The following is a 6,000-nucleotide window of genomic DNA, read 5'->3' on the forward strand; positions in this document are numbered from 1 at the left end:
GTAACTCTGCACCTGTAACTCTGTAAAATTTATAAAAAAATGGTTTCGATAAAAGTTGTCTGGAATCATATGGACAATATAAAGAAAATATTTTTAGCTTTACGGGGTGTTCCATTTCGCGTGGGCACTACATAACTTTGTTATTTTAAATGGAACACCCTGTATATTATTGCGTTTTTGAATTCCTTGGTTATCTTAGGTAGAGTTTTATAATCTTTTATAATATATACAAATATAAACATAAATATAAATATAAATATAAACATAAACATAAACATAAACATAAACATAAACATAAACATAAACATAAACATAAACATAAACATAAACATAAACATAAACATAAACATAAACATAAACATAAACATAAACATAAACATAAACATAAACATAAACATAAACATAAACATAAACATAAACATAAACATAAACATAAATATAAATATAAATAAAAAAATATACATTTTATAATAGATATATAGATATCACTACATATTATAAAACAAAGTCGTCCGCTGCGTTTGTCTGTCTGTCTCTTCGCGATAAACTCAAAAACTACTGCACCGATTTTCATGCCGTTTTCACCAATGGATAGAGTGGTTCTCGAGGAAGGTATTAGTACATACTTTGTTAAGTTTTTATATACATTAACGATATTTGTTGGAGGTGTCGGAAAAAATAAGCCGTCTGGGAGCTCAACGAAAACGCTGCCTAAACCCTTTAAGATATAACAAAATAATGTATGGCGGAATTGTGTATCTTATATAGGTCTACAGAAAAGTCCGCGATGGCATATGTCTATCTCTTAAGGATAACATACTATATCCATAAAATGGGCAATTATAAAGCGGTAATTGGAAAGCTATTTCAAATACGGTATTGATCCTTATCATTTTAAATACGTTAGTTGGCTTGGATATTTCATGAAGATTATTTTTTCCCTTTACACCATGCAAATTAAATTAATACCTTCGGAGATATAGCAAAATCAAAATAATGCGCAACGAAATTAATTTCGTATCGCCGTGATTTGACCGGGTCGCGCGGGCGCCCCGTGACCCCGCGCCTCGCGTCCGAGCCTATAGGGTCCGAAAGTTTATGTAGTGTATTAATGTATGTTGGAATTGTGTATCTTATATATGCCTTCAGAAAAGTCCGCGATGGCATATGTCTATATGTTAAAGATAACATACTACCTATATCCATTTTAATACTTTAAAAAATTGGCAATTATAAAGCGGTGATGTAAAAGCTATTTACACAAATACGGTATTAATCCTTATCATTTCAAATAAGTTAGAGGCTTTAAGCATTTCATGCACATTATTTTACTCTTTTACACCATAAAATTTAAATGAATATTTTAGGAGTAATCGCAAAAAAATTACGGACGCGAGAATAAAATTCAAGCACCTTGCTTCGCTTGATGCGATCGCCGACCCTCCCCCCGCACCCTCTTGCCTACTGTTTAGCTAATAAGCCCAACGATAACGCGCGCGTGATCCTTTAATAAACTGACTTGGAGCGAATGAAGGTGACGACTGATGACTGTGTTTTCTTTCTGGGTGTTGTTGGAAAGTTATACTTTAGGTAGTCGGAACATACATAGATACTTGCAAACATACGTTTATTTCATTGAGTTTTAATAATTTGTTTGTTTTTTTCTTATTGTGAATCATTTAAAACTTCATAGTCGCATTTTTGTTTCGTGTTTGTTTTCTTTAGGTAGTTAGATACCTAACTACTTACTTATTAATTAAAATTGATAGTTCTGAACATAGGTACTTTAATTTAATTCGTTTTGTTTTCACATTGTTGGTAGTTACATCTCCTCGGAGTAACATAGGCTATTTAATAATCTTTCTTGACGCTGTTACATAGCTACTTTTTTGGACTTTATAGAAAAGAACCTGATTTTACTGGAAATTGTTAGAGATAAGTATGGATAACCAATTATCAGTCGAAATGGCATTCAATTTTGCATTCACTCATGACAATTAATATGGGTCATTCCATTTGAAAAAAAAGTTTTTTTTTCGTAAGATTATTAAATGTAGGTCTCAGTATTTCCGAGTATGAATAAGAATAAAGAATTTAAAAATGCAATAATATACAGGGTGTTCCATTTAAAATAACAAAGTAACACTCTGTAAAGCTAAAAATATATTTTTTTACATGGCCCACATGATTGCAGACAACTTTTATTAAATCATTTTTTTTATAAATTTTACAATTGCAGAATTACAGAGGAATCTCTCTTAGGTGGAACACCCTGTATATAAATTTATAGGGATCCAATAATAACAGTAGTCATGCTCTTGAGAGGAAGAGAAAAACCATTTTTTTAAATACCTTTGTTATTTTTGGCATTTTTTATAATACTACAGTACTTACACGGCGGACACCCTGTACACACATATAAAGATAAGCTTTACGGAAATAATGCACGTTACAGGCATTCTTATCGATTTAACTGTTATATCTCGTCCCGTAGCTCCACAACCGATATTCCAGGACAGTTCGTTCCTTGTTCGAGGTAATCCACCAGCTCAGCGCCCGCCGTCTCGCAGTCATAGATGACAATAATGTCTGTATCCGCCGCGATGGGCCGCCTTGCCATAACAAATTGAACCATTCCAGTTACTGTAGTCGACTATAAACGTTGAATTCATGATGATTATTTGTACTTTAGCAAATCCTGACGTATAGCAGACTTGTCTGCTCCGATAAAGCGGCACAATGCAAACAAATTGCATAAGGTAGGGGGTTCGGAGTGCCTTGCAGACGGCTTCGACTGGAGATATTCGAGAAATATGGGGCCGGCGATGTGTATATGCATTAGAATATGGATATCTGCGCGTAGCACGAATTTATCGATGTTTGGCGTGGGTGTAACTGACGCCACGGTCAAAATTCTTTATGTAACTCCGGTGAAGAGTTTGGAATACTTAACTTGTGTGTTTAGGATTCTTCTAGATATTTCTAGTCTTCTAGATCATAGGGAAGAGTCCCCGAAGATGACCCTTATACCAATTCTTCATCTTTATTTAAAGATCGATCAAGTTTATTAGTTTTTCATTTTTAATAGTTTTTTAGAGTTATACAGGGTGAGTCAGAAAGAATGGGTCAACAATAAGCTGGAGATACTAGACACCACAATATTATGTTTGAGCTCGTCATGCCTTATACGAATGTCGATGGTTTAAGAAATACAGAGTGTTCAAGGTTTAAACTTTATTTTGAAATTATTGAGAAAGTTTTAATAGCATGACTCTGAAAGTTGGTAGTATTGGGTTTTTTGGTGAGAAAATTTCGAATTTGAAGCTTATTTAGACGTTGCTCCTAGAGGGCGCTAGTTTTGCCGTATTATTTTGGTAAATCAAAACATATTTTTTTATCTGTTGAGCTATGCTTAAGAAAAGAGACATTTAAGAGAGTGTATAGTAAAATGTATTGAGGTATGTGGTGAACACTTCCAGCATTTGATTTAAGGTTTGTTATTATTATTACTATTATCAATTTTTGAGAATAAAAAATCACCACAAAATACATACATTGAAACTTTTAAATGCAAATAACTCAGAAACCGATAAAGTTAGGTGACCTAAAAAAGAGTACATTTTTTATGTAGAATTGAAGTTCTTTTAGATTTTTAACTTTGTAATATGTTTTGATTTACCTAAATAATACGGTGAAACAAGCGCCCTCTAGGAGCAAAATCAAAATAAGCTTCAAATTCGTAATTCTCATATCAAAAAACCCAACACTACCAAATTTCAGAGTCATGCTATCAAAACTTTTCAATTATTGGGAAATTTCAGAATAAAATTTAAACCTTGAACACCCCGTATTTCGGAAATCAGCCACTTTCGTATAAGGCATGATGAGCTCAAACATAATATTTTGGTGTCTAGTATATCCAGCTTAGTGTTGACACATTCTTTCTGACTCACCCTGTATAATTATACACTGTTTTAATTTTATTTCATTGGATTTAAGCTAATTCAAATTGATTCTAAAAATGTTTCTAAATTCTCCTCAAATGAAATTATAACATATTTTTGATGCCAAATATTTAGGTTCGCGGAGATGCTAGTAACTCTTTCCAAGAGCGTGATATCAAGTGGATTTTTGGTACCTGCAAAGGGCATAAGTAACACAAAACTATGATATACCAACAAATCAAGACATTTAATACTAGGTGTTTCATTTTTGCTGTTACATTTTGATAACTTCTAACAGCTATAACTTTGAAACTTAAAGGGAACTCTCTGTATTTTTTTACTGTCGTATGCAGATTGAAATTTCCTTTCAAGCCATATAAGCATTGTTAGGGTTGCCGTTACTATTTTTAGAGATATTTGCAATTTTCTACTTTTTGGCCACTTTTTGTCATATCAGACCTGTTGTCAAATTGGCCATCACCAGAAACACTCCAAAAACAATTGAAATAACTTGACATTTGCCAAGTTAGTTGTCAAATGATTGTTGTGTCTGAATAGATCTTGCTGAAAATTTAAATAAACAGTCTAGGGATCATTTAAATTATACTAATGAGGATTATTTTAATTTGTTTGTTATTTATGAAATAGAGTAGTAAATTCTCCACATGTTCTTGAAATTACTTTGTCACATTTTCCATAAATAACAAACAAATTAAAATAATCTTCATTAGTATAATTTAAAAGATCACCAGGCATTTTTACTCAAATTTTCGGCAAAAACTATTCAGATGCAACAATAATTTGACAACTTACTTGACAAATGTCAAGTTATTTCAATTGTTTTTGGAGTTTTCTGATCATAGCCAATTTGACAACAGGTCAGATACGAGAAAAACTGTCCAAAAAATACAAAATTGCAAATATCTCTAAAAGTAGTAACGTCAACTAACAATGCTTACGAAATTTCAATCTGCATACGACAGAGAAAAAAAATACAGGGTGTTCCATTTAAGTGAACAAAGTTATAGCTGTTTGAAGTTATCAAAATGTAACAGCAAAAATGAAACACCTAGTATTAAATGTTTTAATTAGTTGGTATACCATAATTTATTGTTACTTATACCCTTTACAGGTACCAAAAATCTTGATATCACACTCCTGAAAAGAGTTACTAGCACCTTCGTGGACACTTCTGTCAAATTTTTTCTTTAAATATTAATATCTCAATTTCTATAACTCCTAGGTATAGGGAATATATAATAAAGTGACCCTTAAATTTTACGTAGAATTCGAAAATGCAAGAATATATAGGGTGTCCCATTTAAAATAACTAAGTTGGTGTTGACTTCCGGTATAACCGGAAGTGTTGGAGAGTTCTAGATATTTCAGTTGTGTTCGCCCCAGGGACATTGCTGTGTTGCCAAATGTTCAAATTTTTCGGAGAAGTACTTTCCTAGATATCGATCGACGCAGTTCCCGGTGGGACACCCTGTATACTCTTGGTGCAACATATTAAATCACGATTTTTACAACTTTGGAACCGTCTTTTTTTAACTATAAATTTAATTGCCAATAAATTCTATCTCGTTACTTTCATATACATATATTTTCTGCGAGACATAAATTTAACTGGCAAATAATTTATCAGGTGAAAAATAGATCTTTTAATATAATAAAATAATTTTGTTTATTCTCTGTATGAAAATATTAATGTGCAGTTCATTTCGCACAGTGTCCCGATAATGTTTCCTCAGCTCAGCTCAGTTCAGTTTCCAGTTAAAACGTGTCAGTGCGTATCATAGGCGTATAAGCAGGAAAGTCGTGTTATTATTTTTACAATTTAGTTATTTCAAAAGTGTTGTTAAAATGGAACTGATATGAGGGCATTCTGATAATTAGAATAGTCGTAAACGACCGAATTTAACGAATCAAGAATGTTGTATGATATACGTGTAAAAGAAAAGGGGACGTTGAGTGATGCGTTAATTAAATCGAAATGGAAAAAGTATGATAATATAAAATAACGAAATTGTAGTATTTATGGCGAAAAGAGAGT

Source organism: Anoplophora glabripennis, unplaced genomic scaffold, assembly GCF_000390285.2.
Source record: "Anoplophora glabripennis isolate ALB-LARVAE unplaced genomic scaffold, Agla_2.0 scaffold218, whole genome shotgun sequence".
Taxonomy (NCBI): Eukaryota; Metazoa; Arthropoda; class Insecta; order Coleoptera; family Cerambycidae; genus Anoplophora; species Anoplophora glabripennis.